Here is a 27,006-nt window from a genome sequence, read left to right as displayed (position 1 = left end):
TCCATTGTGCTTTGAATGTCTTTCTTGTACCAAAGTGCCAAGCATTGGGAATTCAAAGTTGAGTAAGAGATGGTCCTTGCTTTTGAAGAGTTCACTGTGCAGTACAGGGCATAGGGAACTCTTTTAAATGGTACAAAAATAATGATGCTTATAACAATAAGGGCTAACATTTATTGAGTACTTACTATCTGCCAGACACTTATAAGCACTTTACACATATGGTTAAAAAATGCACAGTGTAATATGATTTATATTTTCTTATGAATACATATTACTTGCCCAGCTGGTATGCAAACTCTTTGAGAACAAGAGCCTTCCTTCTCAGTGTTTTGCTTACATTATATATGTCCTCAGTTAAACCAAAATGAACCAGTTTATGGTAGCAACCTGGGAATTATAAACTAAACTGGAATACAATGAAAACTTTCCTACCTGTTTTAATGACAGCTGTTGCCAAGCGACACAGATATTATTAGAAATCATTTTGACTAGGTTGAAAGGGGACCACAAAAGGACAAGGTTTAATAGCACATGAACTGGATGATAGCTGTAAATACATTAAAAAGTTTGAAAATTGTTAGGATATGAAACACAGTGTTTCACAGATCAAAAGTATATCTGGAGAATTAACCTTACAAGGGAAGGAGTAACACATGAAAACAAGGGACTGGGGTCTACAAGTCCTAGCTAGCTTATAAAGCAGTAAAGAATACAAATTTCAGTGGTTTAAGCAACAGTTCTCAACCAGGAGCAATTTTCTCCACAGGGGACATCTAATGATGTCTGGCCACAGTTTTGGTTGTCACAACTTGGGGAGGGGTGCTACTGATAGCTGGTAAGTAGAGATCAGGGATACCGCTCAATACCCTTTAGTGCACCTGAGAGCTCTCCTCTCCACCCCCAAGAAAGAATTACTCAGCCACAATGTCACTAGCACCGAGCCAGAGAAACTCCAGATTAAAATAAAAAAGGATCATTGCTCACTCCTACAACATGTCCACCATGGAGGAACTTAGAACTCTGCTCTGGGATCATCATCATCCTCAGTCCAGGATTCAGGCTAACAGAATAACATGGCTGAGAGAAGAGAGAGCTTTGGTGTTTCTCACAGTGGCAGTTAGATCATCCAGCTCTGAAATGCCATGCATCACTACCGCTCAAACTCATTGGCCAGAACCAATCACATGGTCCCACCCAAGCCACAGGAGCCAGGAAGTGCAATTCTGAAACTAATCACACAGTCCCACCCAAGCCAAAGGAGCCAGGAAGTGCAATTCTACTGTTTGCCCCAAACAGGGGAGAACTCGTATATATGATGAATAGCACAAATGTATAGTTTGAGGGATGGAGGGCAGGAAGTAAGAGTAGTATTGGGCAGAATTGTCACTGTTCTGATCAGTTTAAAGTTCTGAAGTCAATGCAGTTTCCACTTTCAGAAAATCTTTACAGAGAAGGAAGTAGTATATTCACAACAAGTGTAATTTAGGGATTCTTCAGCTGGAAATGGTTAGAAATAATGCCTACCTCTTAATGTTGTGTGAAAGCATAACCTCTCAATATGTGAAAGCAATTGACATGGTGCTTAATTTCTAAGAAATACTCTTTAAATAATTTCCTCCCTTCTTTCCTTTGCAGAGTGGATAGAAGGGCAATAATGTAGCTGAAGAATAAGTTGATCAAAAATGGGCTACTTCTTTTGCATTAAGGAAGAGAAGAAAACACTGTGTTATGTATGATAGCTCAGGCCTTTGCTCCTTCTTGCCAGGATTGCATCAATTAGGTTATGGATTCCATAACTCCACTCTCAGTCCTTTCCTCTTCTCCCTCCCTCCTTGACTTCAAAACTCCAAGTCAGTCTTTATTGTTTCCTTAATGAAAACCCTTCAGTGGCTTCTTATGACCCTCACTAGAAAACTCTAATTCCTTAGCACGGCATCCTTCCCTTTATGACTTTGTCTGCCCAACTCTCCATCCTCATCTTTCTCCCTGTTGCCCAACGATTTATATTTTCTCAAACACAATGCTGTTATCCATGTTTCATGCCTTCTTGCAAACTGACTTCTTCTATACATTGGCTTGGCAAACCGTACTTTGCCCACAAGAAGATCTCAACCATCACTGTCCTCAGGAACATATTCTCTGAGTCTTCCCACCCCCATACTCATTTCTATGATAGCATTTATTAAGTTACATTATTTGACTGTCTAACTGCCTGTCTCCCCCATTCTATGTAAACTGCTTTTACCAGGGGCTGCATTTCATGTCTATAGTCACAGAATCTAGCCTAGGACCTGACATTGAATGGGAACTCAACAGTGGTTTTTGAATGAATCATTAAGATATAAATTTCATTTTGCTATGTCTTCATAATGACCATTTTAGCATATGCATATTATCCAGCCAAGATGATATCAAACTTTTCAAAACACTAAAACAAGGTAATATTTTCCTTTAATAAATTAGGGAAAAATTTGTATAAAGAAGAAAAATGTCAATCCTCAGATATTTCCTGCAGCATTATATAAAAGCAAGATTATCACCTTATTTTCTCAGCAGTAGCTCTTCGGAAGGGACTGAATAAGGTATCGATGACTGAATAAAGTTAGATAAATAAGTAAGAAAGGGGTTTCACCTTTTCTGTTCCTAGGAGTTTCCAACTCTTGCACCACACATTCTAGTTTTATTATCTGTCCTAGAATGGTCCGACTTGGACTTGAATCTCAAGTTTGCCTGGATCATTACCTCTGAAGACTCTTTTAGGAAACAAGGGATTCTAAGCAGAGCAGACAGGAAGACACCACAATTCTTAAAAAGCCAAGAACAGAGGCAAGTGGAGGATAATCTGAAGGATGAGAGCAGGAAAGATGGTGAAAGGCAGGGAGGGATGGTAGCAAGGAGGTGGGTACAGAAATGTATGGGGATTAGGACACACTGAAGAAATGGAAAAGAAGACCAGTGAGACTGAAGCTCATAGGATAAGGGGGAGGGTGGTGGACCAGGCTGGAGATACTGCTGGGGCCAGACAGGGCAAATCTTGTGAGTATGTTAGGTGTACAAAACAACAAAGGTGAATACTTGCTTCACGCTGCTTTGCAGTTAATTTTCTGGTCCTTCCAGAGGACCTTCTCCCCTGATACTGGAGGGTACATGGATGGAAAATGTGAAGCACTGGCTTATCACATATCTTGCAAAGTCAACTGTACTGGTCCTAATTTGCAGATGAGGAAACTGAGGCACAGAGAAGTGAACAAGGTAGTTTACGTTGTAATCAACAGACAGGATTTCAACTTTTGTCTATTGGACCCCATCCTGTGGTGAGACTTTAGAAGTCAACTTTGTCTCCTCCATGATTTACCTGTGACCAGTCAGGGCTATGTATACTCATTCTGTGGGCAATAGTTTCCATTTTTATTGCTTTTTAAAATTGATCTGAACATGATTTCCTTTAGGCCCAGCCTCTTTGTGGAATCTCTAATCTGGGATCAAAGCAGGTTTACATGGTTGTCTTAAAATGATCTCCTTCTGTCACCCCATCAGTCACATGTACATTCAGCACTCAAATGCAGTCAGCTTTCCTTTGGCTCATCTGAGATGTGAATCACTTGTCCACGCCAGTTACATCTTGCTTAGTAAATTCACTGCTCTACCCTCAACAGGTTATTCTCATCCTACCTCACTTCTCTGGAATTTATAGGAAACTCAGAATTTGTCAGAGTTGAAATTGACTCACTGCAACTTCTCACTCGAAGAGATTTCATTCAAATAAATCCTTGATGCATTCAAGATCTTAATGAATCAGCACACTCACAAATATCACTCTAATTTCTCCCAGAAAAAGAAATAATGAAATACTGAAACAGTTAAGTTGTGCTTTGATGATTTACTTAATGAGTAGTATTTGCCTGGGGTAGAGTACTGCCTAAAGTGGAATCAGAAATATCTTTTTCTCGATGCTGTACAGTGCGTATGGGGGACTCGTTTATGTCATGGAACCCGAGCACTGCCAAATGTGATGTTCCATTCCTTAATGAATCCAAGGGTTCAGCTTTCTGGCAAGGGATTATCACTTTCTTAGTCTTCTTATTTTCTATTCCCTTTCAGCACCAGCTCTTGCAATTGATGTTCTTCTCTTGTTTAGTTTTTTCACAAAGAAATACAATTTATCACATTATGAGAACTGCTAAATTCTCGTCAAGGAGTGTGAAACCACAAAACTGATTAAGACACAAAAGCTGGACGGTTGGCTAGGTTTGGAGACAGAGTGGCGTGGTCGAAACGCGAGCTTTGAAAACCCATGTGATTTAACGTGCTGTTGCAGCAAAATGATAAATCACACCATATCCTGGCCCTGCGAGGTCCCTTGTGAATAGAGGAATTCATGGATACCAAATTCACAAATGCTAATGGTCTCCTCTGTTCCCGTAAGTTTTCACCTAACTTGTGTTTTGCTTTTTATGGAATAATATCCAAAGTCCTAAGTCCTTTGTGTATACTCAGTCTGTTCTGGGTCTCTCTTTGAGCTTCTGCCTTTGACTGTGAACTTGCCACATGACTTTAGCCGATTCATCATTGACACTGACCTTCTTTAGCACCCCAAAAGTCCCCATAGCCATTTCTGACTTTTCTGCACATCTGTTTCTACCAAACAGATTTTATCTGACAAAGGATATAAAGAAAAACCTAGATCGTCTAAGGATCTAGGTTTTATTACTCTGGGTGAAACAAATGCTCACTAAAAAGAAACATTTTGAATTTTTTCAAGTGAGTCACAAATTCAATGAACTAGTATATATTCATGAAAATTATGAATAAATAGTGATATAGGGAAATGATTGTGATGTAGTACTAAGTGACAAAACAAGATACAAAATGACAAGTCTGGTGAAATTTCAATGGTGTAAAAAAAGTATACTAAAAATACTAAATTTCAATATACCAACAAATAGTAATAATATCTGGGTATGTGAATAATTTAAATTTTCCATTTATAGTACCTCAGATCTTCAATTCTTTTTACAGTCCCTAAAAAAGACTATTCAACAGCTCAGTAGTACCTATGAAGTACCTTAGTCTTAGAAGAATTGTAGACCAGCTTTTTAAAACACTGCTCAAATTCCTCCACAGTTTCAGAGGCTAAAAATCAGGGCCAGCAACTTGAGGAATTTAATAAAGAACAAGAAACAAATCCCAACTTCAATTCCCCTGCAAATATGACAGGATTTTAAAATGTGCCTGGAAAACTGCATCTGGGGTTTTGCCAATCCCATAACGTTTGGGACGTTTGCTGAACCCAAAACACAGCCGGGCCCACCCATCCATAATTAAAGCCCTCCCCCCAGATGAATTCATTGCTTTGTGGCACCATCTGTCTCATTCCCTTATTTACATAATAGGGAACCCTGCTCCGACTGCAGCAAATGAGAAGCGACAAAAGAATGGCGAGTGAAGATGAAATGTATACATGTATACATCAGATTATGTATAATATGGTCAAATCCTTCCAATTTAAAATTTTAAAAAAAATTCCAAAACCCATCACAATTTTCACTTGGGCCTTTTTCCAGCTCCCGGAACCTCCTTCCTCCTTCTGCTGTATCTGCAGCTCTCACTAATATGGCTTGTTTCACTCAAGGAGTTCATTTGTCACGTTTTATTTTATTAAATACTTTATTTTCCTCTCGTGGACCCATTAGAATGCCAGTTCGAGAAAATGACATAAATCAGATGTGTTTGGTAGTCACTAAGGAGGCAGAGGAGAAATAAGTAGTTTCGTATTAACTTGAAATTTAAAAAGAAAACAAAAATTGTCCCCCATGTAAAGCTTCCTTGAATCCTCATTTTCCTCTTGCCTGTCTCCTGGGAAGTTCCTGTCCTAATAATGGGAGCATGAGGACTGGATCTGTTCAAAGACAGACAAAGGGCTGATTTTTGAATATGCAGTAGTCACTCTAATCCCATGTTTTCTGTCCCTTCCTACAGGCTGGGGCAGGGACACCCTTCCAGTGCCCAAGGCAGCCACAGGATTCCTATCTGGGCTCTGCCACTAACTCTCAGCAAATCCACATCTGAGAACTTCAAATTCACAGTCAGTGCTCCGCTGCCCCATAAATGCCTGCCTGGAAGCTGAGATGATGCTGTTCTCTATGGATCTAGAGTGTCCCCCTTTCCAAGCCCCCAGACACAGATGCAACTGGGTGGAGTGTTCGGGTGCCTGAGTTCCTTCAGCTTTGGTACTCACCTTTCGCCAGGACTGAGCACCGTCAGACCAGAGGGAGAAAGACGCCAAGGCTTAGAGGTGTATATTGTCTTCTGCACCAAGCTGAGCTCTTTGGCAGTCAGGGATTAGGAGGGAGCCTCCTAGGCCAGCACTGACAGCCCACCTGTGGAAGCCACACTTCAGGTTAAAATGTGAGAGGCTAAAGTTCCCTGTGCTATAGAATAGGTCCTTGTTGGTTATCTATTTTAAATAAAGCAGTGTGTACATGTCAATTCCAAACTCTCAAAGTATTCCTCCCTCTGCTCAATATTCTGTAATAACCTAAATGGGAAAAGAATTTGAAAAAGAATAGATACATGTATATATATAACTGAATCACTTTGCTGTACACCTGAAACTGACACGACATCGTTAATCAACTATACTTCAATATAAAATAAAAACTGAGGGGCTTCCCTGGTGGCGCAGTGGTTGAGAATCTGCCTGCCAATGCAGGGGACACGGGTTCAAGCCCTGGTCTGGGAAGATCCCACATGCCACGGAGGAACTAGCCCTGTGAGCCACAATTACTGAGCCTGCGCGTCTGGAGCCTGTGCTCTGCAACAAGAGAGGCCACAGTAGTGAGAGGCCCGCGTACCACGATGAGGAGTGGCCCCCACTTGCCGCAACTAGAGAAAGCCCTCGCACAGAAACGAAGAGCCAACACAGCCATAAATAAATAAAATAAAATAAAATAAAATAAAAAAATAAATAAAAGAAAAACTTAAGAAAAGATAAAAAAATGAAATAAAATGCTATGCAAAGTTTAAAAAAAAATGTGAGAGGCTACTGCTGGGAACAGTGGCTTTATCAGCATAGAGGGCTTGGGAATCCAGCTGATCTACAGAAAATGGACTCCTCAGCCCCTCTCCAGGTCTCTCAATCAGAATTTCCAGGGATGAGGTAGAGGAATCAATGTATTTATTATGTTCCCAGGTAATTCTGATTCACAGCCCAGGTTTGGGCCCTACTGGTTTCCATAACTCTTGTTGTGATAAAAGGAAGATTAGCATATTTTTAGAAGAAACAATTTCTTAGTTCTAAACTCCAGAAGGAATTTGCCACGTGTGTGTCTTTATCCAGGGCTTACTGATCAGCGGAACAAGTAAAGCTAGCAGCAATTTCATTCCTCAGATGCAGAAATGTTCATGTGGACACACCTTACACCCACCTGCGATCAACCTGAGGCCAGAACCCTAGGCATTTCCCTGGTAAAAGCATTTCAGGCCTGGCTACAATGATAAGGTTCAGGCTGGGCTTCTAATCTATGCCTGGCAGCCCACTGAGGCTAAGAGCAGCCTCAACAAAGAGGCCAAACCCACCCCCCACAACCCCACATTCTCATCTGGTGGCTGAAACCTTCCAAAAAGAGAGATGAGTACAATGATGATAGAATTTTTCAATATAGGCAACTTGGATTTTCTCAATCATATACAACGTATGAGATAAAAATAGCTTCAGAAAACATTACAATATTTACAATGATGTAGAACACAATCCAAACACAACCTCTGTCCTTGCCTTGCAAATGCAGCTTGAAGGCAAGTGGGTTAGACTTCTTTTCCAGCCAGGTGCCCTCTGCTAAGTCCCTTCCATCTACATGGGAAAAGCTGCCGCTGCTATTGTAAACAGTGAAGAAGTGAATTAGCAAAGAGTGTATGGCAGTGGGGACACTTGGCTCGGACCTCTGGGCCTTTCATTTACTGATTGCACAACCTTGAAACGTTAGCTGAAGTTGATCGTCATCTGTAAAATGGGATAATAGGGGCCTATCTGACAGGGTTGGAGGATCAATCAGACAAAGGACATGAAAGGTCTAAGTAAGCAGTAAAAACAAGGGGTGTATTATAAGACATGGTATGTGTTCTACTGAGCTGGCAGTTTAGGAGAGGAGATGATAAATTGGAAAATTAAGTGAAATTCAAGTTATTGCGAAAGCCCAAATGTGGAAGGGATTTATCTGGCCTAGAGATCGTAAGGCACTTTTCTTCACAAAGAAGATTCGAACTGAATCTTTAGGGGTGGGTGGAAGTCTTCTAGGAGGACAAAGGGAGGCAGTATAGCATAGGTGAGGGGAAAAAAATGGATGCTCATTTCCGGAAATAGCCATGTCAGTTGACATGACTGGTTCATAAGGTGCATTTTGAGGGATAGGAATTACAGAAGTAGGAGGTAGGGAGCCTCTAATTAGGCTTTTGTTGCTTTGTGCTGAAAGGGAAGGCCTTTCTGTTGAACACACTGAAGGACCCATGGAGGCTTTATAAAGGAGAGTGACGTGAATAGATTTGGGTGTAGAAAGGTCACTCCGGAAATGCTTATTAAGATGGACAGAAGCAGAGTGAGAGGAGGCACGAAGGCCGCAGCTGGAGGGGGTGTTGCAGGAATCCTGGTAAGGAGAGACAGACGCAGCAGTGATGGAGTGGACGTTACTTATTTGAAAGATGCTAAGAAGGCAAGAAAGGCAGGACTCAGTAACTGATTGGTTGGGGCAGGTAAAGGGGAATAAGAAATCAAGGCTGTCTCCCAGCTTACAAATGCAGGTGAATGAGTAAATGATTTGCACACTGACCAAGAGAGAAAGAAAAGAAGATGAGCAAATTGAAGAGTAAGCTGATGTGGGAGAGAGTGGATTTGCTTTGAGACATGTTGAGTTGAAAACTACCTGTGAAAATCCAGAAGGAAAATTCCAGTAACTATGGAAATGAACATCTCTAATTTATGGGGGGAAAAACTCAGGGGAAAACAATCTCATGATGTGGAAGCTAAGAGTAGTTATTTGATGGCAGGATGTTCTTAGAAGAAGTTTGCTAATAGCAAATACAGTGGTTATTTTCAGAAATTGAACTGCTTGGAGGATTGTGTTTCTTTCTCCATGAGCTGAGCTCTGGGTTCAGAGCCACACAACCAACAGTGCTCAACCATATTCTTGAGGCTCCAAACAAAACTCAAGGACTTTTTAGCTGTGCCATGCCCAAGGTGAGATAACCCTGGACAATGGTGAAGGTCATAGACATAGTCAAATGAGACAGTGTACATGAAATTGCTTTGAAGTCCCTCAAGAAACAGCAGTGTCTTCTCTCTTTCCTCGTTTCCTCACAGAGGGGCAGCCCACAGCAATATGATCAGAAGCTGCGTCATGCCTGGCACATTATCTGACATACAGTAGTTATGCAGTTAATGCTTCGTGAATAAACTGCCGAAGGTAGGTACATGTTAATCAAACAGAATAAACATTCCAATGGAACTGGAGGAGGCTGGAAGAAGTTTGGGTTCCCCCCCGCCCCCAGGTAGAAGTGACTCCCAAAGTGGGTACATTCAGATTTTAGTCAACGGTGGCATTTCACCCTGGCCACATCTCAAGGGAACCATTAGGGGGGTTGAAAGTGGGAAACTGAAATTTTCTTTCTTTCAAGGAGGAAATGAAAAGTTCCAAGAAGGGATGAGTGGGTGCGGCTTCTTTTTAAACAGCGGTGAAATGCTACATCAGGTCATAAACCTGCGGTAGACTTTAGTGACTGTGCTTAAATGGATGAGTCTCATTGCCTTATGAGATCCGGAAAAGCCATAAAAATTCATGGCCTACTTGTGGCTGAGCTCTAATAAAGGAATAATCGGTGCTTTAAGCGAGGGGTAATGGGAGGTACAGTGGGAGATTTACTGGAGCAATAAGGGCTGCAGAGAGAGAGTAGGTTTTTCATCCCAATTACACTGACAGACAACAGTGCAAGACTTCCCTGACGCACACTTGCAATCCTGTTCTGTTAAGTGACAAGATGGGGTCCTTAGTTCTTCCTTCTCCTGCACTTGCAGGAATCAAGCCTTGGAGTTTTACTCAGGGCTCCTGTCATCAAGGTCAATAAATCTGCACTGAGGCTCCCATTAGAGATCACTTGGTATGGTGGAAAGAACTTGGAATGTGGATAAGGGAGAACTTTAGTTTTAAACCCAGCTCTGTCACTTACTAGATGGTTTTCTTATTGACCCTAATGATTCCTTCCCAATTATTCCTTCCTGTCCATTGCCATGGGACTTGGGATGTCTATCTATGGGAGAAGCCCTCACTCCTATGACCTGGACTTCAAGCTTGGGCGTATGACTTGCTTTGGCCAATGGAATGTGAGTCGAAGCAATGTATGCCACAATCCAAAGGAACTTTAAGAGCCTTTGGGAGGGGAGCCATTGCTCTTTTCTCTCTGCCATGGGAATAATATACCCCAAATCAGGATTATTTTTCAGTCCGGGTTCTGGAATAAAGAAGACCCATAGGGCAGAGCCAAAGCTGCCTTCAGACACTGCACTAGGAATGTAATATGATTGAGAATTAAAGGCTTATTGTTCCAAGACATTGAGACATTGGGGGTGTTTGTTACCTCAGTATAACACAGTGAAAGCTGACTGACACACAGAGTGATTTTGGGAAAAGCTCTTAACCTGACTGAGCACTATTTTCCCTAAAATGATGACAATACACTCATTTTTATGTTTGGGTGGACATCAAATGAGATTCTTGTGCCATGTATGACAGAGTACCATTAATGGTGGTTTTTGTTATTCTAATTTGCTACTCAATTAGAGAAATAAGAGAGGCTAAGTTGCTTTTTCAACAGGTGTGCTTCTGATTAGCTATGTTTCAGTGACTTGTTGCTGTGGAGTCCCTGTACCAATGTGGCAATCAGGAACTGATTGGACATTTATGACACCCTTCTTCCAGGACTAGGGCAAAAGAGTTTCTCAGATCTTTTCATTACAGCCTTCAGAAGCTGTGAAAGAAATAGCAGCAGGTTCACTTTCACCCCATTACACGTCCAGTCAATGGAACACTGCCTTTTCCTTACCTGGGGTGACGGTCAGGCAGCTAAGCGCTGGCTCCTATGGCCCTTTGTACCTGGCCACACTGCTATGAAAGCCAGGGGACTGTGCTCATTGCAATCACAGTAACAGCCTCTTGCCCAGGCCCAGCCATACATGGTTCACAAAGCTTCCACAGTGTTCCTTTTGATTTTCACAACAGCTCTATGAGCTTTTCATTCCCTCACTCATTCATTCAACCAAGTGCCAGCTACATGGTTTCTGCCTTCATGGAGGTTGGTAATATTGTATTAGTGCCAGTTTATGACTAGTTATTGTATTTATCCAGCAAATATTATTTTGCATCTACTGTGTGCTGGGCATTGTAAAGTCAATGAAGATACCCCAATGAACCAAGCCTGGTCCAGCCCTCAAGCTCACAGTTGCAAAACGAGGATGCAGACATGTAAATCACCATGTCTGAAAGGTTATAGCAGAAGTGTGACCACAGAGATTGAACCAAGTGTGTGGGGCACAAAGAAGTGAGACAGTGAGTCTGTCTGGAGAATCAGGGAACCCAGGCCACAGGAAGGGGCATAGGGGCTGGGTTCTGAGAGGTGACGGGTAGCGTACCAGTTGGATGGAGCAACAGTGGAAACAATGTAGAGATTAGGAAGGAGGTCTGTGCGTGGCTACAGCACAGGGTCAGCTGGGGCCATAGGGAGAGACGGGACTCAATAGGTAGGAAGAAGTATGTTGTAAAGAACCTTGAGGTACAAAGGAGTTTATTTTTATTCTGTAGGCAATGGTGAGACTTCACATAAAGTGTTCTAAACAGAGGACTATCGTGGTCACATGTTTTTAAAGAGATCACTCCGGCAACAATGTAGTCTATTGGAAATAAGAAAGACTAGGGTAAAGGAAACCAGTTAAGAGGTTAATTCCAAAATCCAGAGTCCTGAACTAACGTGTGCTCACTCCAAAGTCTTGGGTTTCTGCCAAGGACTTGTACTCATAGGGAGATGTCACCTCTATTTCATACCACCTCTGACCTTCCTTTGGGAAAAGCACACACTTAACAAATGATCCACCCACTTAGTTAATTACAGTCTTTTATCAGAGGGATAATCGCTTCCCAGATACCTCACACACTTTCTCTGGATGGTGATCCCAAGATCAGGGTCACCAGGATAATCAGCTAGGGCTTGATGATGAATGGCAAACTAACATGTGCTCTGAGCACCAAAAAAGCAGGGATTTTTTAAAAAGTACGTGTAGACACATTTTAAAATCATCATGGAAAGATCAGAACTTTGTTGGATTTGGATACACTTATTTTATAATTTACCTTTGTTTTCCATTGCATATAATGTGGGGAATAGTGGTGGCAGTGGAGGTGGGACACATATTTTTAGCACAGAAGTCTTCTAAAGGACTCGCTCTGGCCCTGATTATGCCCTCTTTTCTCTGGTCACACTGCAGGTGGCCATAGCCATTTCCTTCCTTGGAACTCCTTTATAGAGAGAGTCTAGACAGCAGCAAGCAGGAAACTGCAATGAATTGGATTCGTCACTCACAGCAATGCTGAGGACATCACCACCGCCCTTAGTAAGGCTACACAAGGGGACACGGCTAGCAACTCTTACTGCTTAACTGTTCAGGTTTGAACTCCATGTAAGTTTATTTGGGCAACAAAACTGGAACCAGAGTATTTCATACTTCGGTTACTCAACAACAGTATTAAATTGAGATCCTCTATACTGTCAGGGCTTGAAAGTCTTGGTGATTATTGTAGGGCAGGTTTCTTAAGCTGTAGATAAAACTACTCCAAACTAGGGCAATCCCAACACTCTTCCAAAGGATCCTGATTGGAGGCCCATCTGTTTCAAGAAGGTTGGCTCCATAGAGAGAGGCTGAGAGGAATGAGTTGTTCTGTTAACAACATAAGTCGTTGCTGTTCCCAAAATGGTTCCCAAACACAACCCAGTAGGCTATACTCCACTAGAGAACCGAAATCTGAAAGGTCTATTCAGGCTTTCTAGGCTGGAGTCGTTTGAAATCACACTTTAAGCTTTCCCTACTAATTCTATCTTTATTCTTTGGTCACAAGCCACAAGCTTTCCACCAGAGTTCTCTTGAGATAATAAAGGTACATATTGAGCACTTACTATGTGCCAGGCATATGCTAAATGTTTTATATGCATTCTCTGATTTACCCTTCATATCTATGGGGCATAAACTATTATGATCTCTATTTAGCAGATAAGGAAACTGAGACACAATGATCTTTGGTAACTAGGCCAAAGTCATAGAGCAAGTAAGTTTTGGAGCCCAGGCTGGAATTTAGGAAGCCTAACTCTAGAGCCAACCTTCTTGACCATTTGCTTTCCTGCCTAGGAGTTTAACCTGATCTTTTATTCTAATTTACAAGCATTTGTTAACTTCATTTGTAGGGGAGAAAACGGAGGTGAGAGAGGTTAAGTGACTTGCCTCAGGTCACATCGCTAGTGGTCACAGTGCTGGAACAGGCATACAAAATCATTGCCTCTTTGATTTCTTAATTTGACATCCTCATTTTAACCTAAACTAGGCCTAAGATGATTTTATCCCCTCAAGGGAAAGAACAAAGGGAGGTGGGAGTGGGGTGGCATTTATTGAGCTCTTTCTAAGCATCAAGTAATCTGCTAGGCACTTTATATCCAACATTCATTCATTCAAGCAACAACCTGGAAATGTTGGCATTATTGCTTCCATTTTCCAAATGAGAAAACAGAGGCTTCAGGAGGTCAGGGAAACCTTCCCAGATACCAAGTGATGGAGCTGGGGCTCCAGACCCCATCTTTGTGAACATGATGCCCGGGTTCCTCTACCAAGAATTTAATAGTGGTTTATCCCTTGCAGGTGTGGATTTTATTCTGTACCTGCTTTTACCAGGTCATCAAGGATGAAGGAGTAAAATGGGTCTTGAACCAACACAGGCCATCTTCTTCCATCATCCCCCCACGAGATCCTGCCCACTATGATTTAACTTGAATTTGTAAGCAGTTTCTCCAAGGCTCTGGGTCAAATGGCTTGTGATGTTTTGGGAAGATTCCTCCCCCTGATCCTGTTTCCTGACTCTTCTGACTTGGGTCGAGCAATGAGAAGCCTCACAATTTATTTAAAGGTTACCCACCAGAGAAAACATCTTCTAGACCTTGGCTTGAAATTGCTAGGTGAGCCAAGTCATATTTTAGGTACAACGAATGTGTTATTTCCCAAGTATTGGGGGTTTAATACAGCAACAGAAGACTCTCACCAGAAACCGTCCCCCCTAACTTTGAAATATGTGTGCACAGCAGAGAAATTTTTCTGGTTTTGATGCCCTTGCAAAAATTGTCAACACACTGTATCTTTTTTCACAGCTCTTTGATGTACTTGAAGGGGTTTCTTCCTTGAACAAGAAGCCACAACTCCAAATGTGTTTAAAACAGAAGCCCCTAAACATTTGAAGTTCAGTTCAGAATTCCTAAGCAGAAACTTGGCAAGAAGTCCTAACTTAAATTAGGAAAAAGGAAAAAAAAAGAAAGAAAAACCCTTCTCTCATCCATAAAGTATCAAATGTATACTACCCAATAGAAAACAGACTTTTCACATCCATGTCATGCTGGTCTATCTTTTTATTCACTGCATTTTCCCCACAAAACTTAGACTTTTCGACTCATATCAAAAGCACGGTAAAGACCATTTGGATGTATTGCTTTCATCTCAAATTCAACAAGCCAAAGTCTTAACCTGTAATCTTTTCTCTACTCGGTGTTCTTTGCTTTCTTCATTTCCCCATGATATAGGCTCAAAATCTAGACAAGGACAGGAAATATGCCTCAATTATCTTTATATGCTTAGTACCCAGGCAGTGCTGGTACATAGAAGATGCTCAATAAATACTTGTTCAATAAATAGATTTAAAAGTCGTCTTCTCCTTTTCTCTCTCCTTCACTCATGCATCTTAGCTCTTCAAAGCCTTTATCACTTGTGTTTTACAATATGAGTACCCAACAGCCAAATATGGCCCATCTGATCAGGTTGCAACCTGTTTCAGATTTTTATGGAAAAAACAAAAAGCAAAATCATATAAAATCAGCCAGAAGTAGAAACTAAGAGGCCAGTGGTTCCAAGTAATTATGGGTCTGAGTGCAGATTAGGGTCATTCTAAAAGAAGTGGACCCGGTGTAACTGTCACTGAATCTATGAACAATTTTAACCTTACATATTAAATTACTTTATAAGATCAAGGTAAAGTTTAATGGATCATTCCAAAGGATTTCTTACCAAAAAATAAGTATGTACCATATCATTAACATAAACTTCTTAAGAGCAGAATCCATAAAGCCCCTTTGAAGTCACTAGCATGCTTTGAACATGGAAACTACTTACTAAAGCTTCCATGTATCCTTGAGTCTCACTTGAGTCACTGTGCCCAAACTAACCACCAGCTATTAGCCCTCTTTTAAACTAAAATGTATTATCAGTAACGAATAGGCTTCATTATGCTCTATTTCTTTTTTTTTTTTTTTTTCTTTTTTTTGTGGTACGCGGGCCTCTCACTGCTGTGGCCTCTCCCGTTGTGGAGCACAGGCTCTGGAAGCGCAGGCCCAGCAGCCATGGCCCACGGGCCCAGCCACTCCGCAGCATGTAGGATCCTCCTGGACCGGGGCACGAACCAGCGTCCCCTGCATCGGCAGGCGGACTCTCAACCACCGCGCCACCAGGGAAGCCCCATTACACTCTATTTCTGATTATGGGGTTCTCTATAAAAACCATATGCTTTTACTTATTTTTCCTTCAGTTATTTATCTCTCTCCATTCTTTTAATATATATTATGAATCTTATGGCTACTGCTGTAGTTCATACGTTCCTGTTCCACTAGATCAGTGGTTCTTAACTTGAGGTGTACGGTATAGAAGAGAGACTGTGGAAGTAGAGGTAAGGGCCCAGAAGCAAGAAAGCAGCATTGACTTCAAGCTGGCATGAGTCTAGAGAAACCTCAGACACGCTCATGAGAATAAGCAGATTCTGGAGGAAGGACCCACAGGGTTTAATATGCACCAGGCATAGTTTTAGGCAGTGGGGGGGGAAGCAGTGAACACAAATTCTGCCCTCCTGCCCTTCCATTCTGATGGAACAAATGGCTAACAAACAAATAAATACATATTATGAAAAATAGTCATGAGTGCTATGGAGACAAATGAAAGAGATAAGGAATGGAGAGTTCTATAAATTGCCATTTTATATAGGGTGGTCAGAGAAGGCCTCCCTGAGCAGAGAGCTGGTGGAAGAGAGAAGAAGGATTTGCTGTTATCTGGGGAAGAGCCTGAAGGCAGGGGAAACAACTGAAGCAAATGCCCTAAGGCAGGAAAAGACTTGGACCAGCTTCAGCAGCAGAAAGCAAGGTGGCCAGTATGGTTGGAGCAGAAGGTGGGAAAGATCATGTAACAGCCTCGTGCTGGTGAGAGGGCTCACACCTTCACTCTAAATGAGTGTCTACTTAAAAAGACAATCTTTCCCTGATTCTATTGCCCCAGCATGCTGGTTGTCCATCATGTTCCAAGCACTCTGATAAGCTCTGGGAACGTACACATAAATAAGATCCAGTCCCTCTTTAATAAGGAAACAGATATTTAGACAGATGAATCTAAGGCAAGGCAGCAAACAGGCAAGTGCTGTTAAGAGAGCTGGGTGGCCTTCAGGAGAGCTGAGACCCCTCTCAGCTTCAGAGAGGAGGTAGTCAGGTTTGGCTCGTGGAAATAGTTCCAGTATGATGGACCTTGAAGGATGGGCTGGATTTGAATATCGGCATCACTGAGCTACAGAACTTTCTAAGAAAACAAGTCAAGAGACAGAGGTGAAAATATGCCCGATATTTTCAGACAATTGTGAGAATTGCCTGAGATGGGAAATGCCTGAAGGTGAGTAATTGGAAATGGGTTTGGACAAAAGGTTTGAAATTGTATGTTTGAGGTACATAGAGGCAAGACAGAGAATCAGTGAACCCTTATTAGCTCTGGGGTATAATATGCCTTCTACATCATTTCCAGATATGTATGTTTACATCTATACATGAAGATTTCATAGGAGAACAGTACATGCAGTGAACGTACAGGAATTAAATTGAACTCTCCTTTGGTGATTTGATGAAAAGTTCTAAATTAGATTCGCTATTAGAGATAATTTATTATAAACCCTTCCATCACCCTCCAACATTGCACTGACGAGGAGTATGAGTCCTAAAGGTTTAATAGGCAGTGAAAGGTCATGTTATTAATAGCTGATGAATCAAGAATCGGACTAATGTCCCATTATTTTCCTACCACATTTCTCTACTCAGCTCTATCCGGCTTTTCCATTACTGTACCAAAGTAAGGTGAGGGTGACACATTTAGTGTTTCAAATCCAGATCTTGAGCTGGCCTATTGTAATACACAGATGATATTAATGACTCATCTGCTATTCCTCCCCCAGCTGAGTGCAATCTACCTCCTTACAACTCCTTCACACTGTCAACCGTGACTTAGCTGCACAGCTGTAGGCAAGACCTTCCAAATACTCAACTATGGCATCTTCCACCCCTGCTTACTTCTCTGCAGGACAAAAAAAAAAAAAAAAAAAAGGAATTCCCTCCACCCACCACTACCACACCATTAAGAAGTTTTGTTTCCATTTATTTGCTCAATATTCCTTACGAGAAGATCTTGACTTGTTCTTTTTCAGTAATTGAGCTTAGCAACCAGATTAACACGCTTTTGGATTTTTCAAATTTATTTCTAATGAAAAGCAGAGTTGACAGAGAGCAAAAGAGAATGAGCCAACTTAGCCACAAAAGTAAATTTTAGCTCTTTGCTTGTATCTTAAAGAAAGACTAGAAATGTGGAAAAATCCTTCCAGAGCTTGATGTTTCATTTGAATCTTGAAAATAACAAACTAGCCTCAAGACTCCACCTAATGGCTAGCTGTTTCAGGAAACCCTCAGGGAACAGACCCCACTCCCCAAATCTGTGTGCCCTTGAAATTCCATACATACCTTTAAGATGATGGCACAGACCGTACTGTGTTGTGATAATTGCTCTACATGTCTCTTCTTTCCCACCAGGTTCACAGCACCTATCACAGTGGGGAAGAAAGAAGGAAGTTATCAAGATGGGAGGGAGGAAGGAAATGTTCAATGTACATGTTTTCCAAACTAACTCAAGACACATGATCTGGCAAAGAATGTCTTGGCTGCTACTTAGTTAAGAGTAACTTGAAGAGAAATAGCTTGGGTGTCAATACTAGGATTCCATGCACACTGCTGGTTTGTGATGACACCAGAAAAGAATGTTCTAATTTGAGACTGAAAATCTATGATGCTCATATACTCTGCTCACATTACATCTCAAACCTGGACAAATGAAAATAAACATTTCTTGGATCTATGACTATTTTTATAAAAGCTTACACAGGCACTTCTTGGTCTAGATACATTTGTGTTTTACATATTTGATATATACATAATTTTATTTAGGCCTTTTAGTGAAATAATACAGTGATGCAACGTAACGTGTGGCAAATACCATGGTAGGTGGGCACCGCAGTACCTGAGACTGTAATTTCTGGTGAATGACAACGTTCTAGTATCCATCTTTTACCCTGTTCATTTCTCCATTGCCTGTCAAGTGAGATGCATTTGTGCTGTGTTTGTGCTTTTCTGCACTGTGGGTTTCTTTCTCACATTAACTGCTTGTGATTCCACAGCTACACAGAGCAACGTGGCACATGCTTCACTGTTCACAATTTTTAATTTATTTAAGCATAGAAAGAAAAATCCGAAGACGTGATATGACCCATCGCCATCAAACCTGTGGCAGTACAAGGAAGCTGATTTATCACCTCCAACTCTTTCTCTGTTTACATCACCTCTCACCCTGTATACTTATTAAATAAGTCCAGCTTAAGTAACTATAGATTAAATAGAAATAGTGATATCCCTCTAGAGTGGCTGAAATATCCTAAATCTCTTCTGTGCCATTACTCTATTGGCAAATTGCTTTGGGCAGATCAGTTTTGGCTGGCATCCTTTGTAAGGAATTTAGCCACTGGTCATGTCAAGGGGTGTCTGTACACCTGAGTTTTTGATCTCCAATACTTGGGACATTGGAATTATGTTTGTATGTTTGAGAAACATTAATTGATGATGAGCCTCACCTTGCCAAATGACTTAAAGAATATTGGTATAAAAAATTAATATCAGAAGTTTGACTTAGGATATTAATTCTCACTAATATTTTACTAAGACACTGAAAGGTTTCTGCCAAAGGAGATACAAACAAGGTATGTCCCAGGGCAGAAGTGCATATGATGAAGGCAGCATGGACTACTCAACGGAGCAACAGAATTTAAATGATTCAGAACCTCAATCCATGAATATATTTTGAGCATCCATTATATGCTGGAACATGTGCATATATAAAATCATATAGTAGTATATATAAATATAGGGTATAACTATGAGTTCTTTTAGCATAACTTAGAAGGTATGGGAGAGCCAAAGGAATACTTGACCACCTCTTTGAAGAGATTGACTTGGCTGAACAACATCTTGCAGGAATCTTTTGGGTGGGGCCAGAAGAATCAGCAGCCTTTCACATTGACTGTATTTACCCAAATCATCTGTCTTTTTTGCAAAGGTTTAATTTTCACATGAAGCCACACTTATATTGGAGTATGAAACTTTCCATTATCTATGTTAAATGTCATCCCTCTAGTTTGTTGCATTTTTTGATATCTAATTTTGATATAAGACATGTTCTTTATGATTCCTTCTGGCTCCATATCAGCTGCCACTTCAACAAACAAGTCTTCACCTATCTCAATAAAAAGATAGTTGGCCTGGGCCAGATCAATGACCTGAAGTTTCACCGTTTCTCCAGGGATCTCCCTTCTGACAGCCACTGCGACACTCTACCAATTACATATCCACCAAACTGAAAACCATCAAGCTCTGTTTTCATCTTTACTTTAAGGTTTTATAAAGCACCCAGCTCAAATATCCTACTCTTGTGACTACAGGATTTTATAAATGGGCAAGATTTGATCCACAAAATGAAATGAGGGCATAATTTATTCTTAGGGATTTTTGCTAAGTCCCATAGGGAGTCCCATAGGGATCTCTATGCCTTTTGTAATTGCTCAAAATTTTTCACTTAATCTATTTAAAAATCAGAAGCATCTTCAAGTTTTCTAAAGCTTTTGGAAATCAAGATATTGGCTCAGTCACCTAGTACCTCTTGGCTCCCCTCATACTGCAAACATGGCTGACAGCATCTCAACAATCTCATCTGTGTCTCTGCCCAGCTCAGCATCAGGCAGGCCTGCAATTCCATCTGGGCAGAGGGCTCCATCTCCTTTACAGAAAGGTGACACTCCTTTGGAATCACTTTATCTTGATTGGGCTTCCAGATCCTCCCCTTAATGTTCGTTCCTCTCTTTCCTGACTTTTTTGACTACTGATCTGGGGAGCAGTTAAGAGAGGCGTTTTATAACTTGTTCAGTTGACAATTGACACCTTGCTTTTTAAAAACAAAAACAAAAACAAAAGAATACATGTCACCAAACATAATGTACCTAAAAATCAAAGGTGCTTCAACTAATCGAGCCTGAGTGAGAAGATGGAAAGGCGAACTTGTTTCTAGAGGGAGTGCTTTTATTTGCGGGAAATTCCCTCTACAGATGGTGAGCCTGTCAATATAACAAGAAGGGTGGAGGCCGTCCCTCTCAAGATGATTTGAGAAATAATGGTGAGCAACCAGGTAGCTGATGCACTGTGAGAAGGCCTGTCGTCCACGCCTCCGAGGGATCTGCCCCGTTCATCTGTCAGTTCAGCAGAAGCTCTGTCTGTGACAGCCAGAAGCCTGGCGGTTAAGTCAATATGTTCCCCTTGAGACAAGGAAAATTCCGCAGGTCAGACTCACTAGGCAAGTAGACTACAAAAAGCGCTGAGTGCATACAAATGCTGTAGTAAATTAAGATAATGATATTAGCTGTTTATTGTAGATAAAACCTAAATCGGTAATAGAAGCATCTAGGCGATTCCAACACCCAGTGTATCAACATCAGAAAGAGCAGTTATGATTGTTGTCCAGGAAAAAAAACCTCCAGGACTGACTAACATTTAGAGATATAAAGCTTTCATATCCTTCAGTCTCCTTTCCTTTGTGATTTCCACAGGATTTTCATTTCCAGAGATATTATACTACTTGCTTTCAAAGGAATTCAATATTTTCATTGAGAAAAGTAATTTCACAGGAAAGTAACACAGAGTGATGTCCTGCGTATTCATTTTCAGAGCCAATATTACAAAGTCAATTTGTGCTGCACGGAGCTGGGGCGACATGAAAAGGTGCAGATCCTGTGTATCTGGGTTTCCAGGGTCCTCTTCTTCCTTCCCATTCCCTTCCTGCAGGACAACCCACAAGCCTTTGAAAAGAAGTGTCTGGCGGTCAAACAAAACAGGCTGCCTGATTCCCTTAATAACCTCACCCAGCGTCACCCAAAGACCTTGATCCCGAGCCCAGGACTCGATTACAGCTTCATCCCCTCTGCCCTGTAGAAGTCCTATCTCCATAACCATCACAATCATCCTGTTTCTTTTCTTCATGTTGTTATAGAAATTAGAGGAGAAAGCAGCCAGCCTAAGGTGAAAGACGAGGAGATGAGTGACTTCCTCTGGTACTTCTGTGCAGATAAAAGCTAATTCTGATAAAACCAAGACTGAAATCCTTCCAGCCCACATAAAGTCAAGGTCAGACAACGTGAACCAATCAAGCTGAAAGCTGACCGATTTTTTTTCTTTTCGCAAGTTAAGTCAGAGACTGACAGAGGAGCAGAGGTGGATGGAGGAAGGATGAGGGGGGAAGAGGGAAGAAAGGAGGAGAAAAGCCCCCCCATCGAGGTGAACAGATGGACTGACAGAGTGAACGAGAGACAGAGATGGAGGGGAAAAAACGGAGTTCCTTTTGCTATTCCTGTTCCTTACATATTTCAGGATCAAAAGGCATAAGAAAACATCTTCAAGTTTTTCATCAGGCATTGGGGGTGACGGGACCACAAGGTCCAGCTGCCAACGGGTGTTTTTCCTGGGGTTTTTCAAGTCGGGCCGCATGCTCTAACCTTGAGGATGATGTTTATTCCTGGGGGAGAGATAAGCCAGCAGCCCTGGCCTCAGCCCCATCAGAGCAGAGTGGGCATTACCAGCGAACAAAGGAAGAGCGCTGTACAGCAACAAGCATTTGGTTTTGATTAGAGGATATTCAGGGACTGTGCAAGTTCTATTAAAATAAGCACAAAACCATCTTAAAGGGCTTTTTCTTTTCTTTCTCTTTCCCCCCCTCAGTTTATATTGTTAATCTTTCTTCCTGGACGGCTCCTCACAAATGCCTTTTGTTTTCTTGTGTGATTCTACGTGCCAGGACTCTAAGAAGGCAGGACGGAGGTCCTGTTCTGGCATGCTTTCAAGTCTCTTCCATAGGAGATGAAGGCTTGTTGCTGTGCCTTCAAGGGTATAAATTTAGAGGCCGCCAATCCGTCCGGAGGTAATTCAAATGCTGGTAAATGGTGGAATCCACCCTGGCCCCCTGCTCCTATGAATACCCTGGCACTTACCCCACTCAGAGGAAACGAAACCAATTTGGGAAAGCGAAGAGAGAATAAACATGCAATTAAAATGGTCATTTCTCCTGGTTTCTTCCTTTAGTTCTTTTTTTAACACTGCATCCCATTCTATAATCTGATGATGAAACGGGCCTGGTTAATTATAACAACGTACAAAAGATCGCTGCCTTTTCCCCACAGTGACTAGGCTAGGTCTGAATATTTTTTTGTGTGTGGTGGTGGCGAGGAATGGGGAGAGAGGTGGATGAACTTCAAGTGAAGCCGTCATTTTGGAAGAGCCGCTATTTTTATATTGTTTCACACCCTTTGCCAGGGTGAGCATTTCCTTTCAATTTATCTATCTTCCTCCTTTATCCCTAGATAGACAAATAAAAATGAATTCTATCCAGAGGCAGCATGCATGCCGCTTCTATATGTTCTTCAGATAGCTTATTTTTATTCAGCTTAAAGCAGAACCTATAATTTTTATTCGAGATTCCATCCAGCCTCTCTCTCTCTCTCTCTACCTCCAAGCAAGTCTTCAAGAAGCCCTGCTGCCCTGTTTTGTTCCAAAGACTCTGCTAAAGGCCAAAAGATGGAGATAGCACACCCATCTGGTCTGTTTTCACATCCTAAGAGAAGGGCTTGAGAGAGCCCCCTCCAGTGGAGGGAACAAGGTGGTCGGGAATAAGCACTGCTGTCTTTGTTTGTGATTAGCGTCTTGTGCTCATCTCAGGAAGACTCTTAATATCCATGGGGAAATAACACCATTAAATGAAGCTCACCCAGCAATCAGGAGACTTCGTTGCCAGGGCTCTGAAATGCTTACACTTAAAGATTCCATTTCAGTGTCAAGAAAACATAAGCATCTCACTTCCCCCTTCGCCCTTTTCTCTTGTTTTTCCCCTTACCCACCATCATCGCCCCCCCCATCGCCTAATTCTCAACAGTGTGTGAATTTTATATGGATCAACCTTAAAGCATCTGCTAGAAAATAACAGCCAACCTGTATATGAAATAGGAATAGATTCCATGTCAGAGCAAAATTAAGATCTTGATGCCTCCTCATTTCCATAATATTACCCTTGTGCTTGGTGAATAAATACCGCAGGAATACCAAACAGTGGTGGAGCAAAAATGAATATTGAAATTTATAAAATGGCCAGTGTCCAAAATAGTAATAGTCACGGGGAAGTGTTTTGACATCTGAGATAACCTCCATTTTCCTTCAGAGAGCTGAGCATGCTTGATTTGGTAACACGGATTTGAACAAACACGTTATTACAATGCATTTCAAACTGCTCACCTCTTTTTTAACCCCTTCAATTTTGACAATCTCCCATCACCCCAGTTTTAGAATAAGAAGGGTATTAAAGCACAGAATTTTAAGTCAGATGATTTGGGGCTAGAATCCGTGTTCTGTCACTCTCCAGATGTCTAGCTTTGGGTACCTGAATGAATCTGAGCTTCAATTGACATCTATAAAGTGGGGAAAGCAACGGATCCATTCTCACAGGGTAGTGGTGAGCACTAAATAATAACATATATTATAGATGACATAAAAAGTCATGGTAATTATCACAACTAACATTTATTGCATACTTTAAAATGTATCACTGTTTTAAGAGTCTTACACATACTAGCTTATTAACTATGAGATAGGGTTATTGGGAAGATTAAATGAGCTATTTCATGTAAATGAAGTAATACACTTCTGCATGGCACATGGTTAACGCACTATAAATAGTGATTACGGTGATAATAATGTAATCCCCAGAACCTTCTAAAAATGGAATTGATATTAGGCCTTTTACACAGATGAGGAAACTGAGGCACAGAGATATTAAGGGACTTACCCAATAGTACAGATTAGGAGAGAGTGAAACAATTCAAACAGACAGTCTGGCCCTGAAGCCTATAATTTTAACCATTGTACTATATGTAAAAGCTCTTTATAAAATATGACACACATTAACATGTACATATGTGTGTGTGTGTGTGTGTGTGTCTAGACACACACACATACACACAAAGTTGATTTCTCATGTTAAAAAAGGAAATATTCTGGTTAAGTTTCTACCACCCGGGCCAACCCCATAAGTAACGAATGAAAGTTGTGACTGGTGCTTGGCCTGATTTATATTCTGAAATCATCATATTTTCTTCTCAGTCCCCTTCCTGCCCATATTTTCCTTTCTGGCTGATGGGGGTTGTTCAGCTGGGCTTTGTGTGAGTTACAAAGCAGCAACAATTACATGAGGGAGTCCAGGAGCATGTTAACCACAAAAAAACAGTTGTCATCAACACTGTGCATCTTAATGCAGTGCTTCCGTCTTTACGTAAGATTAATTGAAGAGCAGATGTTCTGTCACGCCCCACGTTAGGTATGGTTATCTTTGAGATTCCAGCTCCTCCATTTGCTGGGTTTTAATTTGCATCATTATGCATTTTGAGCCTGGGGCATGAGTAGTCAAGTGGTAAACATTAGCTATACTGCACTGTATTTCCAAATGCAACCTCACTATTAGGCTGACTAATAGAATTCAATTCTATTTTCAGCCGAATCCTCTCAATTTTCATTTGCTTTTGACACGTTACATGGCAGGAGGAGAGAGCAACGGAAAATGAGGGAGAGAGAGGCAGCTACAGCAGTTTGTGCACAGGCCTCGAGTCGGCAAGACAGCCCCCTTCCGGTGGGTTTTGACCATGCAGCTGAAGAGCTCCCACCCTTGCCTTCCTTTTACACACAGCTGTGACAGCCCTGAAGTTTCCCCTCCCATCCTCATCTCCTAGGTTGACACTCCAGATATGGCAAGATGTCCCTGCTGTTGTTAAGAACTGGAGACGCTAAAGTGAATTCTGATTTTCTAAATGCAACTCCCAAAAACTGATGTCAAAAAAGTTTTCAGGCCACGATCAAAGTCCGCTATGAATTAATTTGTCATTATAACACAGCCCCGCTTGCCAGGCATTTCAGGCCAGGGTCTGGGAAAGGCAGCAGATATCTGGGTTGACAATTTCATTTAAAGGACAGAAAGCTTTCTGCTTTCTTTTCATTGGTATCTTGATTTAATGAACACACAAACAGACCATGGCCATATGCTCCAAATACCAGCTTGCTGTTCTTCAAGAAGCAGCTTGGGAAAATGCCAAGGCAAGAAGCTTGGAAGAAAGTTGAAAAGGCTTCAAGACATATCTGTGTAGCCTGGGATAGCAAATGCACCAGTGATTAATTACGCTGGGGTTGGACGTGAATAGGAATGCCAATAAGGTGTTCGTAGCACAGCAATAGTGGGCACATTGGCCTGATAATAGAATCCTTCCTGTTTTGATTTCCTGAGTTTCCTTTCTGTTGGTAACACATTCACATGCAGCTCAGAGATATAAGATGGTAATGTCATGCTGCTTCTCATTACAGAATCACTAGATCAGGTGTGACCACAATCAAAGAGGGAGTGGCCCTAGGAAATGGGAACTCCAGAATTTGTGCCAGAGAATTCTTGCCTGAAGAGAAATCAATGACTGCCTCTTCCTGCAGAAAGCCTCCACAACATCCCCTCGAGATGCTCAAAAACAATGTAGGGGGTGGCTTGACTCTGCTGGCAACACAATTCATAGATTCTCCCCTAAATGACTTTGAAGATGATTCCCTTCCTTCAGAATCCACAGTAGGAATTTGCTGAAGTTGGAGAGCAAGGAAGTTCATCTTCTTTCTCTTCCTCTGTTAGCAGATGAAGGAAGAAGAGGAGAGGAAGAAGAAGAAAAGTTACCTTTTATCCAGAGCAGGAAGCTTAACTGAGCCTAATAAGAGGGAAGAACTTGTCTTGGTGGTAGAGTTTCAAGGATTAGGCTCATTGGAAAAGGACCATTTTGACTCCAGTCCTGGGGCCTGTGCATTCTACTTTAAGGACAACTTGTAGGTTTCTTCCATCCTATATTTCCTGATCTAACAATCCGGCCACGTACATGTTGAATGGCTTCCCATCACCTACAAGACATAGTCTAGAATCCTTTATCTTTCATACATGGTCCTTTATGACCTGACCCTGCCTTACAGATCCAGTCGTGGCTCCTGTTTTTCCCCCCTTCACCCCCGATTCCTCTTATCACACTACTTGTAACAGGCTTAAGGGTGCTGACCCTTTTAACCTCTAGGCTTTTGCACACTTGCTACCTCTACCTAAAATTCTCTTCTCCACATTGTCTTTCTAGGAAAAATTCTGCCTACATTCCTATCTCTTGGGATATTGTCCCAAATCTCTCACTAATACTTCTATATCTCTCCTTGAAAAGAGAG

The 27,006-nt window shown here is 41.5% G+C and overlaps 1 long non-coding RNA gene across 1 annotated transcript in view; it reads right to left on the bottom strand.

The window, feature by feature from the left end:
- LOC309800854 overlaps positions 1-18,211 on the bottom strand; it is a 111,471-nt gene extending 93,260 nt beyond the window's left edge. The window contains exons 1-2 of the long non-coding RNA XR_014293506.1: positions 18,106-18,211; positions 6,239-6,380 (exon numbers count right to left, since the gene is read on the bottom strand). This is a non-coding gene — a long non-coding RNA (uncharacterized lncRNA). The remainder of the gene's footprint in view (positions 1-6,238; positions 6,381-18,105) is intronic.
- Between the last annotated feature and the right edge of the window lie 8,795 nt (positions 18,212-27,006).

The sequence above is a fragment of the Mesoplodon mirus genome (assembly GCF_964341445.2).
Source record: "Mesoplodon mirus genome assembly, chromosome: 1".
NCBI classification, from domain to species: Eukaryota; Metazoa; Chordata; class Mammalia; order Artiodactyla; family Ziphiidae; genus Mesoplodon; species Mesoplodon mirus.
The sequence above is the reverse complement of the archived record's forward strand: the minus strand, read 5'-3'. Positions and strand labels throughout refer to the sequence as shown.